This window comes from Felis catus, chromosome B1 (assembly GCF_018350175.1).
Source record: "Felis catus isolate Fca126 chromosome B1, F.catus_Fca126_mat1.0, whole genome shotgun sequence".
In the NCBI taxonomy this organism is placed as follows: Eukaryota; Metazoa; Chordata; class Mammalia; order Carnivora; family Felidae; genus Felis; species Felis catus.
The window spans coordinates 72336731-72361784 of NC_058371.1; the positions used below are offsets into that span (position 1 = coordinate 72336731).

Below are 25054 nucleotides of genomic sequence, written 5' to 3' on the forward strand. Positions count from 1 at the left end.
ATGTTTATTATATGAAGACCTAACATGGGTACCAGAGCTTTGAATTTGTTTTTATCATCATCATTATCAGTACTGTTGATATTTACTGATAAGTTGGGAACTAATTGAGCCATCCACATACATTATCTAATTTAGTCATCCAACAACCCCATAGTGTCGAATTTTGGAGATGAAGCAATAAAGCTTGGGGATGTTAGGAAATTTCTCAAGTACTCATACTATTTACAATAATAATTCCATATATCAGCATCTCATATAAGAGTTAAATTAAGAATAAAATGCATATTGCCCTTTAATTAAAGTCAATATATGGAGAATTTAGATCTCACCCACTGACCCTGGACAGTCCAGGAGGTCTGGCATCTGATTGTCTTTGTTCTAGAAGGATTTCTAAGGTTAGACTCTGAATGCATGAACCAATTTGTAAACCCAGCAGGTCTCAGACATAAGCTGTATAAAACCATTTAAGAATTAGACAGTTCTTTCCAAATCGCCTATCTCTCCTGCTGCTTACCAAATTATGTAATTCCTTATCCTTTGTGAAAATGCTTTATGTTGAGGGGAGTTTCTTATCTTTGGAAATTTTGATATAAGAATTATATTTCTTTACTAAAAATGCCAAAAAGTTTTTATGGAACAAAAATCTATAAAAGGATCTAGTTAACTCACGTTAGGTAATATTTGCATTGTTACCTTATAGTATTATAAATAAGAGCAGAAGACTCTCAAGTAAATCTATATCAAGGAGGGAGAAGGATCAATAAAAAACAAACAAAAATAAAAATAAGAAAGGAAAAATAAAAAAGAGAGTTGAAGCCGTGGAGGAAACCCAAAGGAAAATGGGAGAAAGAGGGACATTTGTGAGGATGTTAAAGAGTAGGAAAACAGGGGTGGTAGGGAAAAGTGGGAAAGGAGAGGAGACAGGATAGATGATGATAAATAGAAAGATAGATAGATGGATGGGTGGATGGATACATACATACATACATATATATATACATATATACATACATACATAGATGGATGATAGTTTTATTTATACACACATATAGTATATGTTATAAGCCTGTTTTTAAAGCCCAAACATGTTTCATTCATTCATGATCAAAATTCTATGTGAACCAAAGGTCATAAGTTTCAGTTCACAGTCAATGAGAAAAATTTACTGAGATATTATGATAATAACGTTATTTGTACTAGTGCTTAGAGAAGATAAAGTGTGAGATTAAACATTATACTTATGTAGAGAGTTAAGAAATTAAGATTGGAGAGTGTTTACATACCAATTACCATGGCACTTAAATTAAAGCTATACTTATTTGTATACTTATTTGCTATTTTATCATAAAGCTGAGTTTCTAAGTCTGTTTACTGGAGAAATGCAAAGAATTTCCCATAAAATTGAATACTATGATCAAAAGGTTTCCATAAAATGATGATTTGTGGTGCTGAAATTTATAAATTTTGTTTAGAAAGCATATGTGTTAGCATTTCTTTTTTGTAGAAAACTGTTTTAGTTCCATTTTTTTAAACCGTGTTTATCATAGGAAATTTATTTTTCTCACCAATCTTGTGCCACTGATTCTCACCCTTCAGATCTAGCTCTAATATATCCAATAAGTAAAAACATAAAGAGACCTCCTTATCACTGGAAGATTGAAGGATTTACTAAGGAGAAGAAAATGTTCTTTACGGCACTGATCTATCACTTTTTTTCTTTTCAAAGAGCTCACATGTTACGAAGCAGAGCTTGGTTTATGGTCAAACAGCTGGGTTTCGATTCCAGATCTGCCACATGGTGTGAAACTTTGGCCAAGTTAATTATTTCTCAGAGTTTCAATTTCTGAAAGAAAGACAAAACAAGCCATATTCGAGCAGTGACTGGCACATGAGATAAACCATGAATGAAATGACTGAGTGAAGGAACAGACCTACCGTTATGCTCTCAATTCAAAGATGTTCAATAAATGTTATTTATGTTCTTCCCTGACAAGTCCACGTTTATCACTTGTTTCAAATTCAACTCAAACGACCCTTTCCAGGAATCTCTTAGATTCGGAGCTTTGTTGTCTCCTTTTGATACTTACATTTCTCTTGTAACGTAGTGCTTTGCTGTTGTTAACTTTCCTCTTGTTTTCAAGCTATTTTAAGTGTCTCTGCTTTGCCTTTTAAGCCAGATTCCTTCTTTAAAGACAAAAGTAAAGACTACCAAATTGCTGCCTGTCTGGACACACAGCAGGCAAGCAGAAACAAAACGTATGCTACCTAACCTTAGGGATCACACACAACTTTTCCATCATCTCCCGTCTTGCAGAGACCAGATGTGACATAACTGTCTTCACTGACACTGAATAAACAGTTCCGAATAATGATGCAAATGTTCCTCTGCTGTGATATAGACTAAGAGAAAACTTTAATGTTTATTTCACCCACAACATAAGGGCATTATAATTTGAGAAAACTTGAAAACATTGCTTGTATCAAATCAAAAAGAATAAGAGAAACCCCCCAAATCAGACCTGCTGGTACACTGAAATGGACCAAGCCAATAGTCCATGATAACAATTATCAATTATTTTATATTTAATATGTGCTCAACATGACACTGAGTGCTTTCAAACATTACATCACTGAATGTTCCTCATCACAACCCAAAGAACTGGATGACTATTATTCTCATTTTACAGATGAGGAAAATAAGATTAAGTACATTTTCAAATTTAACCCACAAATGGCAAAGTTGGGAAACAGTGGTGTTTCCAACTCCAAACCTACTTTGTTTTTCCCAGTATTCTTTGCTTCCTTTCAAAGTTTACAAGAATTTATTTACTTAGAGGAAAATGGAATGTTTATAGGCACCTGGCTACACAGAGAGTACCCTAAAATGAATAGGGGAGGGATAGCAAACTTTCAGATTCATCTCTAAAAACAAAGACCTCCAAGTTAAAGCTAACAGATCCTCGAGGTAAAAATTAAATCAATGTTTGCTACACCCTGAACATCTGATGGCTATGGCTGTTCTGTTTCTACTCAGTTGTCCTCAACTCTGGGAGAACTGGTGACTTTGACTTTCATGAGTTTGGTTTAATAGCAGAATTGAAAAAAATTTGCATATGCAAACACTGTCACCCTGATGCTCTAAATGGAGCTGCTGCCTACCGATTTGTTGGGTTCATCAAGGAGCCCTGTGTAAGGCTTTATAGTGTATGACGTATATAGTATCACATTGAGAAGAGTACGGCAGAACAGATTTGTCTGGTGTATCATAAATCTGTCGTCCCTAAACATTCCAATGGACACAGTATGCTTCACCCAAATTTCTTTCAGGTCAAACCAATTTCCATGTGGAGGCTATGCTTCCTACAATCATTCAGACCACAAACCTAGTTTACAACAATTGCATTTCAGTGTCATGGAGACACAGCTGGCTTAAGACCCAAGGATGGATATTTCATTGCTTGAGATTCATTCTGTTCATTCTTTACTGAAAGGGGAGTTGTGGGGAGCTGATTCTTCGTATGCCCCACCTTGTAATGTTGGGACAGCCAAGAGAATATTGTTTCAAGCCAATAACTAGATCAATAAAAATCTTATCCCTTACTTTCAAATATCAAGCCCAAAAGCCCTACTGCAGAATAAGGTTGAGAATATCAGGCCATGACAATTCAGCTTCCTTTGATGTCAAAGGTCCACTTCCTTGATCTGGCGGGTTAGGTGCCTGTCTCCTTCCTTCTCATTGCTCCACAAGTCATGCCTCAGTTCAGGACAATAACCTTTACCACAAGAACAAAATTCTTCAGGAAAGTCTATATGTGTAGGATCCCAATTCCTTAAGAAGTTGTTCTTTAATGGAACATGAGTTAAACATAAATCTCAAGCTGTAACTTCACAAAGAGTTCGGAAGTTTCCCATTTTATTTTCTGATTGAAAAATAGGGCCTCTGGATTTCTCCAAAGGCTGAAATGCCCACCTTGAGAATTGTCTGCAATTGTCTTGTCTCTGGGTAGCATTGCGTGTAACTTCATTTTTCATGGTGTTTTCATCTTCATTCCTCTGCTTCACTGGATCCAAACACTTCATGACTTTAGTCACTTTGCTAAAATTTGTAGAGTCAGGTTTAGGGTGACAGTTATGGAAAGAGGGACGATCAAAGAATATGTAACAATTTGCTACCGTAAATGACGCCTGCATCACTTCACTAGGTTTGCCATAATAAAGTAATGCAGACCAGTTGGCTTGAAGAAGAGAAACTCATTACCTCACCATTTTGGAGACTAAACATCCAAGATCAGGGTGTTAGCAGGGCTGGTTTCTTTTGAAACTTCTCTCCATGGCTTGTAGACATGTGTCTTCTCCCTGTCTTCACCTGGTCATTCTTATGTGTCTGTCTGTGCCCTAATCTCTCCCTAAAAAAGACACCAGTCATTGAATTAAGTCACACCCCAGTGCCCTCATTTAACCTTAATTACCTCTTTAGAGACCCTGTCTGCAAAGACACTCACCATCTGAGGTAGTGAGAGTTAGGATTTTGACAGAGGAATTTTGGGGAAGGGAGTGGGGGAGACAAAGTTTAGTCTATAACTGTCCTAGTTCATTTTTTCTCTCCCCCATAGGTGCCTGGATTATACTCTTCTGCCTTCTGAAAACTTCACTTCTGACATAACTCCTCTCATCCATAGAAAACCCACCGGTGAGTATGATCCAGGTCCCAGTCCTCAGCCTCCCTCATTTACCATCTTTTCATACATATCTTTACTGTTTTCAATGTCCCCTTACATTCCATTTGAGCCAGAGGTGCTAAAAAAAAAAAAAATCACCATTTGAGTCTCTCTCCTTTCTCGCCTTCCAATATCATGAACAATGGAATGAAGAAGCAATAAGCAAGAAAGGCAAGAAAACAAGAGATCCATTTTTACCCTTGAACAACCTACAGTTAAGATTGGGATTGGAACCCAAATGCAACCTAAGTATCATGTTCATGTTCATGCTTACTATGTAACGTTTTGTAGATGAAATAGAAATGAAATCACAATGTTTTAAAAAATAAAATGAGCTTCTCCTTTACTGTCAACTTTTTAAAACCACCAATCTATTTCCATGTAAAAATATGACTAAATCAAAATAAATTGCTAGCATTCATTTTCCCCAATTAGTGACTTCATTTGTAAAGAAAACATTTTATTTCAGCAATTAGTAAAGTAAATGATTAGGGTTTAATTGAATTTTGAGGCTGCTTCCAACTCCTAAAGTTTAGATCACTTAAATATCTATAATTTAGCATTTGGCATTTAAATAATCTGGGCAATATGAAAAGCACCCTTTATCAGCTGTTTTTTTTTCAGGCAAGCAAAAGGTAGCCATGGGAACATACTGCATGTTGTAGTACAGAAAAAAATACTTATGGGTCTGTCATAGAAATATTAATATTGAAAATTTTCCCCCCTGGATAATCATTTTAATGATGATGCCCTTTATGATTGATATTGCTTCTTTCTTCCAAAGGATCTCAAGGGTTTTTCACAGTATCTCTATTCGGGTTCTTCAGTAGGTCTTTAAATGATTCATGTTTTTCCACTGATGGTTGCATCACCCCTGGGTAAATTATTTGGAGTGAAATTAAAGAAAGTTTAAGCTCTAGGTAAGTAATAAGGTGAGACAATTATAATGTTCATCTCATGCCTCATATGTTTGAGCCTTTGTCATGCTACGGTTGAGATGTTTTTAATATTTATATTAAAGTCAGTGTGTAGCAGGATGCAAGGGACATTAAATGGATCCTGCTTCTTATTTATCTAAAATGTCTCTGGGTTTTTTTTGCAATTATGCTTCTGAATTATGTTACTCTGACAGTAAACATGCATTAGAGAAGACAAAAGAAATTTAATAGGTAAGGCTGAGAAGCATAAAGGAAAAGGATTTGCAAAATGAGAGAAGATGTCTAATGAATTATGGTGGAAGAATTGGCCAATCTAGGAGTGTCTCTATTTCTGACCCTGCACCCAGACAAAAATTCCATCCAATTTGTGACCGTTCCCATCTTTGAAGTTAAAATTAAGCAGGTGAAACTTGGAAGCACCTGTGTCAGAGGGTCGGGGTGTCTCCTGACCTTTCCATCATCACGGGGTAAGAACTGTTCCTGCTCTTCCATGCCACCCCTTCTCTGAATACCTGAGCCGACGCTCTTACCTTTAATTACCTTAAACATAACAGACCTAAAGTTTGTGTGTTTATAAAAATCGCAGAGGGTTCTATAGACTGGATGTTTGTATGCCCCCCAAATTCATATGTTAAATCCTAACACAATCTGATGGTATCTGTTGGGGCCTATGGGAAGTGATTAGGTCATGAGGGTAAAGCCCTCATAAATGGAATTAGCACCTTTATAAAAGGAACTCCATAGTCTCCCTCATCCCTTCTGCTGTGTGAGGACTCACCGAGAAGATAGCTGTCTATGAAGCAGGAAGCAGATTGTTACTAGACATCCAGACACCCAATCTGCCAGCACCTTGATCTTAAACGTCCCAGTCTCTAGAACTGTAAGAAATACATTTTTGTTTTTCATAAGCCATTCAGTCTATTGGATTTTTGTTGTAGCAGCCCAAACAGACTAAGACAGAGTGAGAGAAAGAAGGACTGAATGCTTTCTGTGTACTCACTAAGTCCTTCATAAGAATTGTCTCAGAATTCTAGGAGATAATCATTTTTGCTGTTCTCATATTAAGGATAAAGAAATGGAGCCTCAAGCACCATAAATAACTTTCCCAGGGCTGTTTAATCAAGAAGTTATGAAAAAATAGTTTTAACCCCATCTGTAGGACTCCAAAGCATGTGTTCACCCCATTCACACTTTTCCTCTAGCTCAAGAGAGTAATGCACAAACCAAGAAGTACGTAGGGTCATGAAAAAGCTAGAATTGGGGGAACAAGAAAACAAAATGCGTTAAGGACGTAGACTATAATTTCAAGGTAGTAGCCCTCACAAAGAAAGTTTCAGAACCCAGAAACTGAGACCAAAAGAAGTGACTAGCCACAAAGTCCCTGTGACAGTGCTGGTAGTCTTTATTCACAGTGTCTTACTATATGTGTGTGTGTGTGTGTGTGTGTGTGTGTGTGTCCATGTTATGCACATATATCCTACACTGTTATTTACTTTCATGAAAAATCAGAAATTTAACCACATTAATTTAGGATCAGGACACCAAATAGGCATTTTGACTTATTTCAGAGAGCTCGATCTTCAAAGAACCTGATTTATATTCTGTTTCAGTAAACAAAATCCAATATATCTTTAGAGGGCCATGCGGAGACTAGGTCACTTCCAAGGAAAACAACCTTATCTTCATAACCTCCAGGTTCCAAGTGTGGGTCTCCATAGAGATAATGCCCTCATGAGCAGCAAGCAGAGAAAACTCATCCTTTGAAGAAACAACCTTTTGGAATTAGATGAAAGGAAAATAATTTTATTGATAGAAAAACATGGAGATAAAAAAAAAGGTAGAAATTTTCTTTTGAAATAATCACAGTGAATAGTAACAACTTGATAAATATAAGGACTCATATTTCACAAGTGGTACCTATTATATTTTTTCTTATATGATTATTTAATCCTTAATCAGTAAATCAAGTCATGATCCCAAAGAAACCCAAGGACAATATCTAAAAATTCTTAATGTTATTCATTTTATATGCTTGCTTAATGCAGGATCATATGGTATGAGACACAGCTCAAGACAAGCAGCAGTTTTGATAATGTGATTTTCTGTTTGTGACTGGGCTTATGGGGTGGAACTAAATGCAGGAAATGTATTTTTGAGGGAACACTCATATTTGGAGTATATTCTTTTTATTTTTTTGGCTAGGAAAAAAATCATGTTTATTACAAAAAATAGGAAAGTATTGAGAAACAGAAAAAAAATTACCTGCAATCCCAAGAGGTAATTTTATCGCCGTGAAGATTTCAGTATATTTCCTTTCAATACTTGCATTTCCAAAAACACACATTTAGCTAGTCAAAATTTTATCATCTAACCATTTTAGCTTACTTTTCGATTAATAGTATTTCCTGAATTTCTTGGACAGAGCAGGCAGCAATATACGTCTGCACCAGCCAGGCAGAGGCTTTAGTGGCTGATGGAGAATGATCTTGGTTTTGTTTTTTAATTTCTTCTTAATGTTGATTTATTTTTGAGAAAAATGGAGTGCAAGCGGGGTGAGGGGCGGAAAGAGAGGGAGACACAGAATCCAAAGCAGTCTCCAGGCTCTAAGCTGTCAGCACAGAGCCCGATGTGGGGCTCCAACTCACGAACTCATGACCCGAGCTGAAAACGGACACTTAACCTACAGAGAGCTATGCAGGTGCCCCAGGAGAATGATCTTAACTGCAGTCTGCAGTAGTGATATCAGCAGCACTAGGGCTGCTTCTAGATCCTTCGTTCGGATCCAGGGCTTCGGGCCCTACCCTGAAGCTATTAATGCATCCAGTCATCGGTGTTTTGTAAATGTCCTCCCCACCCCCTGAATGATTCTAGTGCATAGCCAGCATTGAGAATCAGTGCTCTAGATTTTGAAGCCTCCAAAGTTTTTTGTTTTAAACACTCTAGAAGAATTTTGCAACTGTTGCCTGACCCGTTTGAAAGTTGACCTACAAATTTTTATTGGAAATGTAAATATTTATAAAAGATGTAATCTCTGGTACCCTGTAAATATTGATATTTTAAAACATTTTTATTGTATTATTCTAAATGTATCTGGAGGAATCTAAAGAACACAGCAGTGTGATATTTACACTTTTAAATAATCCATTAACGTTGTTTTAACAGTCAGAAATTTCATATCATTCCTTTTAATCCTTGACCTTGTGTTTCCATTCCTTTAACTCCAGACAGTTTTATCTCAAGATAACACATTATTATGATTCTAAGTGTTTTGTTGACCACCATAACAACAAAATGTGTACGTGAGTTGAAATTTAATTTTTCCCCCTGATGTGTGACCGAAGGGCTAATAGATTTCTTGTGAATTGAGAAATCCCAAACGGAGCAGGTGCTCAGCTTGAAGGAGGCAGAGCTTCAAATTCAGCAGCTGACATGAAAATTTCAGCGGTGCTTGTACAACCTCATGTCTCTGCAGGGTGGCCAAACTCTAGTTGTCATCTATTGGGAACCTTCTGACTGGACAAATACAACTAAACACTGCAGCTGACCACTGTGATTCACAAGCACCATTTATCTGACTAATTACGCCTATTAACACTTAAGGAAGACACACACGAAAGGGACTCAGAGAGGTTATTTTTGACTGTCAGAGACAAACCCATGATACGGAGAAAAAACGCTCGAAGGTTAAGATGCATAGTACCTGGAGATAACTTCAGCACTCAAAATATGGCTACCTCTTGAACCAAAGGATTTCAAGTTGAGTTAAGCAAAAATGCCCCACAGCGGCAGAGACAAATAGTAAACCATTCGAAAATAACATTGGTGCCTGATGTTAAGGGTACTGCTGAGAATACCTTTAATAGATGCCCTACCTGGTAATGACATGATCCTTGAAAAACTAGTAAAGTGGGAACCAAAAAAGAAGTAAAGCCTTGAAGCCCCTATAAACACCCCCAAATGGATTTTATACAAATAGCAGGAGCAATGAGCTATGACTATGTCCCAGTTATTGTTTCCTTACTCTGAGCGAATTGAGGGCTTTCCTTGCCAGAAAGCTATGATCCTAACGGTAATAATAATAATAATAATAATTGCTGGTTGGGGCGCCTGGGTGGTGCAGTCGGTTAAGCGTCCGACTTCAGCCAGGTCACGATCTCGCGGTCCGGGAGTTCGAGCCCCGCGTCAGGCTCTGGGCTGATGGCTCAGAGCCTGGAGCCTGTTTCCGATTCTGTGTCTCCCTCTCTCTCTGCCCCTCCCCCGTTCATGCTCTGTCTCTCTCTGTCCCAAAAATAAATAAACGTTGAAAAAAAAATTTTTTTTTAAATAAAAAAAAATAAAATAAAACAGGTCATGATAATTTAATAGGTCACTACCACCTTCCTCCTCACCCTCTTATTATTTGCCCGTAAAACAGCTTTCAATATTGGACTAAAAGGCGTGAGGTGGGGATTTCAGCAGAGAAGTAAGGGAAGGCTAGGAAGCATCTGACTTAACCTAACACTCAGCTGTCTTCTGAACATGCAATTAATTTCCCTCAAAATTTGTTTGTTTGTTTGTTTGTTTTCCTAGGTTTTCAAAAATCTTTTCTCTGATTTCAAAGAATCCAAAGGAAATGGTTTTGAAAAGCCCTGATTTACCTGTAACCACTCCTTCACTGGCAGTGCAGTGTCTTACTTTAGGTCAGGCAGAGCACTCAAATAAAATCCCAGGGGGTTGTATGGAAAGGGGGTAAATCACCAATAGTCTTCTCTCTCTGCCACCTCTGAGTTTGCTTTTCTCCACCTCCAGCCACACTTCAGTTTTCAGATCCAGGCTGCATGTGTGCAATGTTCTAACGGCCCCGAACAGCTGCAAGAACACCTCAGTAATTGATATTTCTTCCTGGAATTATCATAAGTTTTTATTTTTGTTTGAAAATTATTGGATTGCCCTCAACGTGTCCAAACATCCAAAGCTTTAAAAGCTCTCAATCTATTTTCTGATCCGTAGAAAACCAGTTTTTATTTTTATTACCCTCAAATAGAGAATATCATATAAATCTACTTCATTTATAATATTTAATATGTGGGGGTGCTTTTTAGTAAACAGAAATAGACATTGTATTTATTTATGTACTTATAAATCACTTTTTTGTTGTTGGTTCCTTAATGGTATTAGTTGTCCAAAAGGTGTTGATCTAATAATTCAACCTCTGATGAGAGAAAAAGCTAAATTAAAGGTATGAAACGTATTTGTTCATTTGCGTTTATACTCACAGAGAAGCTTTATAAGGCAATGAGAAGAGCTTGGACTCTAGATTCCAAATATGTGGTTTCAAATCCCAGGAAAGCCATTTGCTATGGCTTTGGGCCGGTTAATGAAATGCTCTCCTCCTTATTTAAAAAGAAAAATTGAATATGATCCAAAACAATTAAAGGTGAGGCATGCTTTTCTAATTGATAAAACTGATAAGAAGGCGTTGTAATCCAGAACACTTCACAGACAGATTCAGGCACAAAATATGCTTTCCAAGAGGGCGGTCTGCACGTGGTGAATTTGCCATGACTCCCGATGGTGAGAACTGGGGGTGAAGACCTGGGAGAATAGGTTAAAATCAGAACTTCCCCCCCCCACCCCACCCTACACCTCACTTAGAAATTCTAAGAGCAGGGAGAGGAGAAGATTTTAATTTGAAGACAGATTGAAATTTCAATATCTATCAGACTTGTAATAATGGAAAAGGAGATCTGAGTAACCCAAATCTCTGGTATTTATGCAAGATTAACTTTCAGAGATGAAAAAAACCAACAGAGCTAGTTTTCAGGACAGTGGTGAAAACGATACTAAAGCTTCTTCCTCATTGTCCAACACGGAGTCTAGCGAGCTGAGTAAATAGCCCTGTCTGTAAAGCACCTGGCACATGGCCTGAGTTCAAGGTAGGCTAGGTCCTTCCATGTCTGGTTTCCTCTGTCTAGTTCTGGGCCCTTCATTGAAAGGTTCTCATTTATAAAATGCAGGGGGTCCCTGGGAGAGCTCCATGAGACCAGGCATTCATGTGTTGCTTCATTCACACACATGCAGTTCCTTGGGCTCTTTACTTCCTTATGTCCCGTCTTAATGCACAGTTTCAAAAGCAAGGAAATAGAGCCCAGGAAGAATATGCAGAAAAGAGAGCTGAATTTTAAGTTGGCCACATTCTTTTTTTTTAATTAATTTATTTTTTTTTGAGAGAGAGAGGGAGAGAGAGAAGAGGGGCAGATAAAGAGGGAGAGCAGGAATCCCAAGCAGGCTCCGCACTGTCAGTGCAGAGCCTGATGTGGGGGTCGAACTCATGAACCATGAGATCATGACCTGAACTGAAATCAAGAGTCAGATGTTTAACCAGCTGAGCCACCCAAGCACCCCTAAGCTGGCCATATTCTAACCCTCACACAGTTCGGTTACATATGTTTTTAACACTGCATAGATACTACAAGTTTTCAATGGACCTGGGAAAAATATTGTTTTGGCAGTTGCATCATTTTTAGGCTTTAATTCCTCTGGATTTTCTATTTCATGTGCTTCCATAAACTCACAAATGTATAAATGTTAGCATGATTAACATTTTTGAACTATTTCCACAAGTCTTGCTAATTTTATCTAAGTGAAGAGAAATAGGTTGTTTGAAAAGCATCAATAAAAATGTTATTTGCTCACAATTTTAAGTGACATACAATCTTATTAATCAATAAAGTAAGTGAAATTTATTTGCAAAGCCTTCATTAGGGGGAATGCCTTGTTGAATACATGAGATTCCCAAATAATGTGTTAGTATTTTAAATAAATAGGCGAAAAGAGTTTAAATGTGTTTGGAAAATTCATTCTCTCATGAAATTTAAGTATTCTACCTGATGCCTTAGTATTTTGTTTAGCAGATTTTTGTCCTTAATTAACACGATATAAAAGTTTAGGCTCACCTCTCTTCCAATTATCCTGAATTCTAAATCTGTAGAATTGAATGCAAAGTCAGAAAATGAATACTGTTTTGGTTCAGTTATAATTTCCATCAACATCAGGAGATACTGGGTGAACTGAAAGGCCATGCAGGATGGGGAAGCACCCAGGAGAATGCAGAAACCCACAGCACAACTGAGTGGAAGTGTGGGCCTCGATAGTACGGCCAAAGCTCTGAAACCCCTGCTCTGGTGGACTGGGGTGATGGACAGAGGGCTTTGGATCACACAGGCAATCACTGGGGGCACATAGCATGCATGGACGCAGCAGCATGCCTCCCCCGGAGAGAGAGCAAAACACCAGGGCTAACGTGGAGACTGCTGGTACAGGTCTGGCGGCAGGAAGCTGGGTACCCACACACGGGGCTGGGATTCAAGGCAAGACCACCACTCAGTCTTTGAGGGAAACAGAGAATGGCACAGCAGGGGTCTGAAGGTTCTGGGAAGTTCAGTTCGGAAATGTTATCAGAACTAGCACACAGAGTGAGCACCTGATTGGCTCCCAGTGTGTTTAGTGCCAGATCATAGCATTAAGTAAATCCTTCTGGCCTGAAATCAGAAATGATTCTAGCAGTTGGGGGTACGCTAAAACTGTAAGTGGATTCAAGAAAGCAGGAACTTAGCGGAGATTTTTAGTGTGTACTTTCAGATATATATTAGGTCCTTGAAAAAAAAAAAAAACTATGCATCACCTCTGACTTGATTTTTCCAGTTCAAGATGAGATTATTTTTGTGCACATTTCTTAGGGGGATGTTGAAGGATTTTAATGTGATTATGGTACTAGAGTGTTTTGCACTTGTTTTCTAGATTGGAAGGCCTCAAAGTCAAAGCTTGGTTTAAACAAGGCTTAACTGGAAACAATGTGTGTGAGTATGTGCTCTTGTGAAATATGGCATCCTTAGTGTCACATTAAACTTTACTGAATGAAAGAACCTATTCTCGTCTTCACCGGAGCCCCTCAGGTCTTATCTTTATACACACACGAACACACAGAGACACGCTCTACGCAAGCGCACTCTCCTTTCTCTGTACAGAAAAATATATGTTTGTTTGAATTGAGTCTGTATGCGTACGTACATCGTGAAAGCCAACTCTCACGCAATATGGACAAATGCAACAAGTTCCTAAAATTAAATAAACAGAAAGAGAAGAGTTTACTTTTGTCCAAAGCTCAAAGCAATCCCTTCTTAGCCTTTTACAGGAAAGAGGCCAGAATTCAATAGCAGGTCTTCTACACAGTTTATTAAAGTAGAAGATAAAACACTTCCTCCAATCAGGAAGAAAAATTGAGAGCGAAAAAATATAAACTCTCACAAGAGCTGCCTGGGATCCTTAATGGAGCGTAAGTGTTCCCAACATCTGGGGCAGAAATAAAAGTCATTTCTACAGCATGAAAAATGGAAACAGGCTCATTTCATTGAAATTCCCCTCCCTTTTCTACATGCCTTGTGGGAGACCCGAACATCCACTTTTGTTTCTCCCCTGGTTCATCTTTCCATTTCCATCATGCTTTGCAAAAAGAACTATAGTTATTATAAATTTCTTATGTGCTCAATTACCCTTTGACTTATCTTCCATTTATTCTTTTTTTAGTTGTATCCAGTCAGATTTGCCAGTTTTCTTTCCCTCATTTCTATTGCTTTTAACTTGTTGTAAAGTAGAATACCACTCATTATTTTTTCCCCTCTATCTCCTCTCTCTCTCCCACTCGCCCTTTCCCTCTCTCCCCCCCTCTTTCTCACCCTCTCTCTTTCCCACTCCTTGTCTCTCCTTCTCTACCCCTCTCTTTCTGTGTCTCCCTCTTCTCCTTTACTCTCTCTCTCTCTTTTGCTGTGTGTGTGTGTGTGTGTGCGCGCGCGCGCGCGTCTTTCTCCTTCCCTCTCGTCAATTAGAAAAGATGTTATATTAGCTAGCCACACTGTTTTGGACCATGGTTTCTTCATAGAAGCAATGCAATGCATTTACTTTCCTTTGGGCAGGCCTCGACTTCTACCAGACATTTTAGATTTCTTCTTCACCAGCTCCTTATGGAATTTAATTTTTATTGTCTACATATATAGTTTTTAGAATCTTCACTTGAGATTGAGACTCTTTTGGTTGGTTTCTCAGAATAAGATCCAATAATCTAATATGCTTAAGAACCAGTATACCTCCAACCCCCTGATTTCCCTTCTTTTCTAGCCTTGGATACTGCTCCTTCTCACACTCCACGTCCTGGGAAACTCCTGAAGACACTCTTGGTACTGAGAGAATTCAATCACTCTCAGTTTCAACCGTGTGAGTTATTTTCAGATCTGCCCACCAGACTCAAGGTTGTCAACAGAACTTTTTAACTCCACATTCCCGGTTTTCTAAACGTTATTTTCATCTGTGTTCCACTAAAATTTCAAACTTAATATGTTCTGAACCAGTAGCTTTCAAACGTTTTAAAAACAGACTCCTTTTTACAACATGTCTTAAATGGAAACCCAATATTTTATCACTTTAAAGTTAACAGAACAGCAAACACTTATCCTTAAATGTGACAATTGGGTCATTTTGTTACATACATATATACACAAAAAGCTATGGGTAACAGTTGGGTTGCATTTCTGTTCCATGGTCTAAATTCAGAAAAAGACATTGAAAAGCAGCAAATTCTCAGCAATTCTTTTGTAAGAATTTTGAATTTGAGTACACAGACAAACAAGTTCTGTGCAATGAGTGAGTCAGCACAGAGGCTCCTATTTATGCCATCAGTGTCCACCAATGAGATAAAATTTATCGATTGCACATTTAAGTGAGTGTGTTGTTTTATATTGAAATGTGTCAATAGCTAATTTTTAAATTATGTTCTGTGGCTTTCAGAAATCCTGACATGCTTCTAAGGAACTACCATAACCCATATAGCACCGTTTAAAACTTGTTCTTCTATTTTATACCAGGTTCACCATTTCTCATCAAGAACTGTTCTCTCATCCTAATATTTGTATTATTTTGGTAAAATGATGACTGCTTCTTATTTTTTTTCACATACAATCACAAATAATCCTAGTGCTCAGTTCTTTCTTTTCTACTGAATTGCTATTGCCCTTGTCTACACCTGTATTAACTCACATCTGGATTGTCAAAATAGTTTCTTACATGGCCTTCCTATCCGCTACCATCTTTTTGTCCAATTTATCCGGCACTCTGACCCCTGACGAAAATACTACAATTCTCACATCAGTTCCTTACTCAAAAAATATCAATAGCCCTCTGCTGTCCAGAAATAAATGCCAAATACTTCTGCTCAGTTACTCATTATTCAGTTACTCATTATTTAGATCTTTTACTCTTCACAACCCCAACAGTAGACACACAAATAAACACACACACGCACACACACAAACCCTAACTGAAACATTTCTCCACCTCACTCCACATCTATCACACCCATATCAAAATCCATTCTGAGAACGTCCTTTATGACTTCCCTAACTACTCATAATAACTTTATTTTCTCTCATCTCTGATTTCTCTTGCCCTCGAGGTCGATACTATGTGAGGGGCAGATAATTATATACTGTTGACTTGTTCTCATTATTTTATATATGCGCATCTCCTTCAAACTAGATGGCATGTCCTTTGAAAAAAAGGACCTCTATTTTCTTCATCTCTCCTCACTCTCCACCTCGCACACACTCAGAATGACTAAAATAGGCTGGTTTGAGGAGTAATCTCTCAAAATCACTTGACTATTATGATTTTTCAGTCTTCTTATTGAATACTTAATTCTTTTATTTTTACCTCTTAATGAACTTTTTTGTTTTTCATTACCTGTGTGATTTTCTCAGGAACTGTGTATACATTGTGGATAACTCACTTGGCCATATTAAATTTAACTCAAGCCTTGGTATGGGAAAGGACTTTCAACACTAGTAATTATCAAATTCCCTAGTAGGGTAGATAGTATATAGCATCCTGAATCAGAACAGAATATTTTAAAATTAGGCAATACTCTGGTTTCTCTTCAGATCGTATAAATCTTTCGCCTTTTACTAAAATTAGGCAAGACCTTTTACACACACACACACACACACACACACACAGAGTGATGAGTGTGTGCCCCTAGGCAGATCTTTTGTCCTATTCACATACAGAGAACCAATACCTGAAAGGGTTACTAATGTGCTCTTGGCGTATCTCTTGAATGGGGTGAAATGAAGAAAAAATATGAGAGAATTTAAATTAAAAGAACAAAATATTTGATTACATTAACATTCAAAAATTTTATTCAGCAAAAATATCAACATTATAATTTAAATCAAATAACAATCAGATTTAGATTACTTCTTACTCCCTCCCTTGAATCAGCCCTAGAGAAACCACGGAAAACAAGAATCAAGCTGAAAAAATTATTCAAAACCTTTGAGAGCTCCGGGAAGACTGATAGCATCTTGGAAGGAAAGAAGGAAGCTTTAGCATCTGGCTACGAACATCCAGCTTTGAGGCAATACACTGGAAGAAATACATTAAGTTTTTTTCTTCTCTTTACATTGCTTTGGACAATTATTGCCTGCCCCATAGTCACAGGAATTCCCTCAAGTCTAGGCAACCTGGTTTTGAGGAAAGGGATGAATGTGGAAGAGAATTCAACGGTAGCACAAAAATCCCGCTGGGGCCAGGAGCTGGCAGAAACAGGTGTAAGGCACACTGGCTACCCTCAGGCATTCATTATTTGCCTCCTTTCCCTCCAAACAGTAAGGTTCACCTCACTCCAAAGAAATGACCCCTTCTAAAGCTGCCTCCATCTAAGGGGGTTTTAAAGGTGAATCTTTTAGATATAATGGCCCACCTAGTGGCTCTGTAGTGCCTGGATGTGCTGGTTTCCCCTCCTGCCCTTTCCTAAAACTCAGAGAAAACAGGTTCTTCCAGGGCTTCGGTATTTCCCCATTACACATTACAAGTCAGAGCAGGAATCCATTTTAAGAGAACATGAACACACAAGCCAACATGGCTAGACTCTTAAAGCAATCCTTTCAACAAATAAAGCAAAACCAACAATGGAAAAATAATTTTAAGCAATCATGATAAATGCTCTCAAAAATATTAAAATGAATGTTTAGTAATATTTAGTGGGATGAAGTCATAAACAGAAAGCAGAAATGTTAGTTCTGGAAAATAAAACAGTTTCAATGGTTTAAGATAAATAAATAGTAGCGTAGAAATAGCTGAGAAATCAATTAGCATGCCTATAGATTCTACTGAAGAAAACTTCCTGAGGATAGCATGAAAGGCAAAAGGAAATAAAATATAAAAGAAAAATGAAGAGATATGGAGGAGAGAAACAAAACTACCAACATACAGAAAATAGAAATATTATAAAAATATAAAATAAAAATAGGAATTTTAATGATATATAAGGACATGAGAAAGTTCTAAAGGCTTTCCACAAAGAAATAAGGATCAGACTTATGTGAGACTTCTTAACACTAACTTTGATGACAAGAAGATAATGGAGTAATATTTTTTAAGTGCTTAAATAAATCAACTTTGAACCTATAATTTTTATAATTTTTCTTAATGTTTATTATGAGAGAGAGAGAGAGACTGAACAGAGGAGGAGCAGAGAGATAGGGAGACAGAATCAGAAGCAGGCTCCAGGCTCTGAGCTGTCAGCACGAGCCCGACGTGGGGCTCAAACTCACAAGCATGAGATCATGACCTGAGCTGAAGTCAGACGCTTAACCGACTGAGCCACCCACGCATCCCTGAACCTATAATTTTTAAATCAACCAGATTGGCTTTTAAATGTGAGGCAAACACATAGCAAGACTACCTTCCCCAGCTTTCTTTGAGGTAGGGTGTAAGTATGTGGTTATATTTTGGCCAAGGGAAAATGGGAAGAAGTATGCCACTTCCAGGCCTAACTCATAAAATATGTGATCCTTCTATCCCCTATATGTTGGTAATATTGATGGCCAAAGCAATTTGGGAGCTATGTATTGGCACATTAGAATGTGAATTCAAAGTGCCAAATTTCTGTATCACATTCCCTTCATTTAAAATACCTTAAAAAAATACCTAATTGGTTTCTCTTTTCCTGACTGGACCCTGACGAATATACCTGGCAAGCAGGGGCCCCTTCAGCATTCCAGGGCCAAGTACAAAGGATACCAGTAGATTGCTACATAGCTTCTCAAGAGTTGATGTTAATAACGCTGGTCAAGAAAAGATCACTCATTGGGCAGAATGGAGAGAACACAATTCACTGCTTAGGAAATGAATCAGCAGAATGATGTTCATGAATTTTCTAACTTAAGTCTCTGACCAAGTTGTATCACTGTACAAGTCCATGGATTTGTACGAGGCCTCTAAGTATTACACAGCTGTTGTTCCCAAACAACTGTAAAAAGTTACCATCTCAATCCAGACCACTGTCTAGATCACTGTCCCTTACTGACAAGGTTGCTTTCAGACTGGCATTATAACAAGGGGAAGTGTCTTCCCCTGAAAGGCAGAACTACAGAGGGTCTAGCAACACCCAGGCTTGGCATATTCTTTTTCTGTGCAAGCAGAACAGGTGGGGAATCCACACTTTCCCTTATCTTCTGCTGGGCTTGGTTTTGTGAGTTTCCTTTTTTCCTTAAAGAAAGATGGTTCTTCAATCTGTTCTATTTGATGTTTCGCTATCTATCCTGAATCTCGACACATGACACATGAAGACCCAAACAGGGCCAAACTTACATGACTGGCATATCCAAAATCATTAATAATTAGATATCTGAAATTATAATAAGAGATTACTTTAAACCTATAGAATTGTCAAAAATTAGAAAGCTTGATAATGTTAAGTGTTGGTGAGATGTGCGGATACAACTATCGAGCATATACAGTAGGAGCAATGTGGAAATGCTTAGTCAAATTAAGCACACACATTCTCCATATCCCACCCTCTCCTGGGCATTTACTCTGAGAAATGTTCACATAGACCCTTCAGAGGACACATGTAAGTATAGTTATCACAGTGCCATTTGAGATGACAGGGAGTAGGAGAATCTAGAGTGTCCATAAAAAGACAGTAGATAGGTAAAATGCAGTGGAAATACATCATGGATTATTGTGCACTAGTTAAACAGATCAGAGTAGGTATGCACATAGCAATATGGACGTATCTAGAAAACACTGAGCTCAGGGAGAACTTTTAACTATATGACATGATACTGTTTAACTAAAATATGTATGCACACAATATATATTTTGCAAAAAACATACAAAGAAATATATACTTAATAAACACATTTGAATTGTTGTCAAAGTGAGCAGGGTAGATAGTTAAGGAAAAAAGGTAAAATAGATTACATAAAGAAATAAAACAGAGTGGTCTGGTGTGGCCATAAACTGACACGGCACCTGGAACCGAGGAAGTATGACTAACTCAATCCCACACAATTATGTTCCAAAAGAAAAGCAAACATACAACCATAAATGCACACATATTGTGGACAATTATATGCTAATTCATTTAAAAATCTAGTTTAAATAAATAGCTTTCCAGAAAAATACTTTTAATGTTAAAACTCAGGAATAAGTATAAAATTGGAATAGTCAATATAATTGAAAGAAATTAAAAATACTCACCAAATGCTATCTTCTCCCTAAACTCTAGGTTAAGGCAGTTTTAGAGATATGTTTACCAACTTTCAAGATACAGTTAATTTCTCTCTAATACAAGTGTTTCCAGTAAACAATAGAAGAGAAAAATTTCTCAGCTCGTTTTATAAGGCTTCTATAACCTGAATTCCTAAAGTAGATAAAAGCACTAATTGAAAATAAGGAAAATGTTGGAGTTTTAGATCTATAATTTTGTTATTTGCTTCTACGTATTGGAGGCAATGTTGACTCTGTCACCCTGGGTCCTTGAATGACCATACCCTCTGGAGTTGAATGTGCTTTGTGTGAGGAAGAAATATTTTTTGTGTGTGTTAAAATAGTGCTGTTTGTGGATTATCTATAACTTCAGCTTATGTTACCTTAATACAGAAAATTTTATATTGTGGTAAAGGAATAACAGAAAAGGAAGCTATAGCAATCATAAACATATGTGCACCTAATGATATACTTCCTAAATATATAAAACAACAACTGCAGAACTGAAGGAAAAGAATAGATAAAACAATGGTACCAGGAGATTTCAGTCCATTCCACTCTAAAACTGAGGCAAAAAAATAGCAGACCTATAATCAGTAAACCTGAACTACTTGTCATTGTTGGCTTTGTTAGATATATACACCTAACAAAAAAATTCTCATTCAATTTAATCATTTTAAATCATTGATTCATTTTAATCACACAGGAAATATTTTATGAAGTGAGTGAAACATCAAACTACTGAGAAAGCTTTAGTTATTCCCCAAATCAAAGTGCCATGTTAGAGGTTGCAATTCACGGTGTGCACATTGTTAATGTTTTCAAGTTAAGAGATTTATTATTAAGTTTTTTAGCTCTAAAAATTATATCAACAAAATTTTTTTCTAATAAATTAGTATATTATGATAATTTTTAGATAGAAGAAAGTAAACTGCTTTGTTCTAATATTATATATGTGCACATTCCAATATTATAATATACACATTTGATAAACAAAAGACATTGTTGATCTAACATCTCAATCTGTGCTTCTAAACAAAGAAATTGCATTTTAAATTAATATACTAATTACCATATCTTAAAAAAATTTTAGAAGCCTCCATTGTTCTTAGCACAGTGTCGAAATTTGATATTTAATATTGTAGCTCATACACTCTTCTACTTTAGTTGTGTTATAATTACATTGCTGAATTTTAAAATTAACTATATAAGTACTTTAATAATACAAAGCATTATTTAATGGCTAAGGTATATTTTTTTTCATTTGTAAAGTGTTATATGTAAATACATTAGGAATTACTCTGTAACGGTTTGATTAGTATAGCATAGCATCATTTGCTTGTTATTATGATTACTTCACGATTTAAAATAAAACTGCTTTCAAACTAAATAACTTTAAATGCATATTATTTTTAAACGCTATAAAATTTAAGATAAAACACTACATTGTTAAATATCACTTCACTGCAGATGTCAAGATTAAAGAAAAGCAGAGGTGTTAGAATAGAATCATAAGAATATTATTCTGTGTCATTAAAAGAAATTCTGGAGAAATTTGATGAAATGCCAGGGGAAAATATAATAGAATTCAGAGCTATTACTTTCAGCAAACTATAGCACAGTTATGTCACTGATAGAATAAAATGTAAATTTACCCTCTATCTCCATACCAACTATATCTAATGAGTTTTGAGAAAAACTGAAAGGAAAAAAAAATGGATGACCTATTTACACCAAAGTACTTTCTCCTGTCCCAGATACATAACCATGTAACTGGGATTTTCAACTAAAAGACAGTCTTGTTGAAAGTTCTCCATCACAAGTTAGAAGTAATAACATCTTGGGGCACCTCAGTGGCTCTGTTGGTTTAATGTCCAACTTTGGCTCGGGTCACCCCTGTGAATCCAGAGTCACTAGAGCAAAATAAATGCTTATCTTTGTGTAACACTGAGATTATGTGGTTGCTTATTTCAAGAAATGCTTAGCCAATACCAGGCAAAAACTATATCAAAATTTGATGATGGTATAGGAAAACAGTTGTGCAGAATACAAAAATCAACAACAAACAATATAACATATTTGCAGGCAATAAATTATAAAAATGAATAATTTAAATAGAAGATATATATTAAATTTATTTTGAAAATGTGAAAGACTCTAAATATTTCTCAATTTTGTATATACAATCCCTGAGCAAAGTAATGTGAAAGAGATCATAATTAGAGTTAGACTTATAACTTCCAAAATACAAGTGGCTCCATCTGAGAATAATGTGAAGAGTTTTGCCTAATACACAGCAGAAGCAGGATTGCACACATTTATGTAAACACTTACAAACACCTTATCTAGATAAAAATATAAGAAAAAATTGAGGAACCAGGAACATCCCAATGCTGTTAACATACTGTAAAAAATTAATAGAATGAAAAGTTATCATAAAAACCGTTATGGTATTTTGTATTTCTTGGTGAGTGTGCCCTTTAAATGTTTTTTATAAATCCAGGAGAAAGAATATCTTTTTTGTTTCTAGCTTTATTGAGATCTAGTTGACAAAATTGTATATTGTACAACTTGATGTTTTGATATACGTATTTGTCAACCAGGCTCATCAACTATAACAAATGTGCTACTCTGGAGGGGGATGTTAATGGGGAAAGCTGTGCATGTGGGAGGACAGAGAGTATATAGGAAATCTCTGTACCTTCCTCTCAATTTTGCTGTGAACCTAAAACTTCTCTAATAATATATACATAATATATATATTACATATTATATATATAAAGTCTTAAGATTAAAAAAAGTAAAATCCAAAAAGATTATCCTAGGAGGGCTGACTTAATGAAGTAAGCTCTTTAAAAAAAGGATTTAGAAGTCAGAGATGGTAGAAGTCAGGGAAAGAGAAGAGACAGCAGATATACTCCTACAGATTCTTTTTGTTGTTTATTTTTGAGAGAGAGCACGCACATCGGGGGGTGGGGGGGTGGGGAAGGGCTCTCATGAACCAAGAGATCATAACCTGAACTGAAGAGTCCAATGCTTAACTGACTGAGCCACCCAGGCGCCCTTACTCTTACAGATTCTAAAGAAACAAACCATCATGACAAGTAAGAGCCATGTGGCAGGGAATGGGGCTGACTTTTGAAGCTGAGGGCCTCAGTCTCTTGACTGTAGGAAACTGACAACAACCAACAACCAGTGAGGTCGGAAACGTCCTGAGCTCTGCATGAGAACACAGCCACAGCAAATACCTTGATTTTTTCCTCGAGGGACCCTGAGTGGAGGACACAACTAACCTGTGTCTAGATGACCAAATATGAAATTTGTGAGATAAGAAATTTGTGTTGTTTTAAGACACCTTAAATAACAACAACAACAACTTTGGCTATTTTTCCCCATTGAGGTAAAATTGACAAAAATTGTATGTACGTAGGGTGCACAACTTGGTATTTTTATGTAAGTATACACTGTTAAATAATCACCACCACCAAGCTAAGTAGCATATCCATCACCTCACATGGTTATCATTTTCCTTTTTTCTTTCTTTCTTTCTTTCTTTCTTTCTTTCTTTCTATCTTTCTTCTTTCTTTCTTTCTTTCTTTCTTTCTTTCTTTCTTTCCTTCTTTCTGTGGTGAGAACACAAAAACTTAGAACTTAAGATCTACACTCTTAGTAAATTTCAAGTATACATTGCAGTATTCTTAACTATAGACAGATTGCTGTACATTAGATCTCCAGACTTTATTCATCTTGCATAACTAAAACTTTGTGCCCTTTCATCAATATCTTCATGCTTTGTCCTCTCCCAATCCTGGTAACCAGCATCCCACTCTCCACTTTTATGAGTCTGACTATTTTAGATTCCTCATATAAGATCATACAGTATTTACCTTTCTGTTCCTGGCTTGTTTCACTTAGCATCATGTTCTCCAAGTCCATCCGTGTTTTTCCAAAAGGTAGAATTTCATTTTTTAAAGGCTGAATAATATTCCATTATGTATATATATACATAGCACATTTTCTTTATTCATTTCATCTGTTAATAGATATGTAGGCAGTTTCCATATCTTGGCTATTGTGAATAATGCAATGAACATGGGAGTGCAGATATCTCTTCAAGGTACTGATTGCATTTTTTTGGATGCATAGCCAGAAGGAAGATTGCCAGATCATTAGGTAGTTCTATTCTTAATTTTTTGAGAAAACTCCATACTTTTTTCCATAATGACTGATTTACATTCCCATCAACAGTATACAATGGTTCCCTTCTCTCCATATCTTCATCAGTACGTTATCTGTTGTCTTTTTGATAATAGCCATTCTAACAGGTGTGAAGTGATATCTCATTGTGGTTTTGATTTCATTTTCCTAATGATTAGTGATGTTGAGCACATTTTTGTGTACCTGTTGGCCATTTATATCTCTTCTTTAAAGAAATATCTATTTAGATCCTAATCCATTGTTAAGGGGGTTATTTGTATGGGGTTTTTTGCTATTGAGTTGTAAGAGTTCCTTACATATTTTGGATATTAACCTCTTGTCCCAGATATGTGGTTTCTAAATGTTTTCTCCCATTTTATATGTTGCCTTTTCACTCTGTTGGTTGTTTCCTTTGCAGTGCAAAAGCTTTTTATTTTTATATAGTCCCATTTGTCTATTTTTGCTTTTGTTGATTTTTTTTGGTGTCATATCTATAAAAATCACCCAAACCAATGGTAAGAAGTTTTCTAGGTTTTCTTAGAGTAGTTTTCCAATTGTAGACCTTACGTTTAAGTTTTTAATCCATTTTGAATTGACTTTTATATATGGTATAGGACA

The 25054-nt window shown here is 36.6% G+C and overlaps 1 long non-coding RNA gene across 4 annotated transcripts; it reads right to left on the reverse strand.

The window, feature by feature from the left end:
* Positions 1-1642: 1642 nt before the first annotated feature.
* LOC102902294 lies at positions 1643-23804 on the reverse strand. 4 transcript variants are annotated; one of them, XR_006596635.1, is made up of 8 exons: positions 23749-23804; positions 10912-11230; positions 10294-10504; positions 7332-7429; positions 6435-6534; positions 4259-4406; positions 3971-4096; positions 1643-1843 (listed from the first exon to the last, which is right to left on the reverse strand). It is a non-coding gene; the product is annotated as an uncharacterized LOC102902294 (long non-coding RNA). The 4 variants fall into 4 exon arrangements; XR_440107.4 differs by lacking the exon at positions 10294-10504; XR_002741744.2 differs by lacking the exons at positions 6435-6534; positions 10294-10504.
* Positions 23805-25054: the final 1250 nt, after the last annotated feature.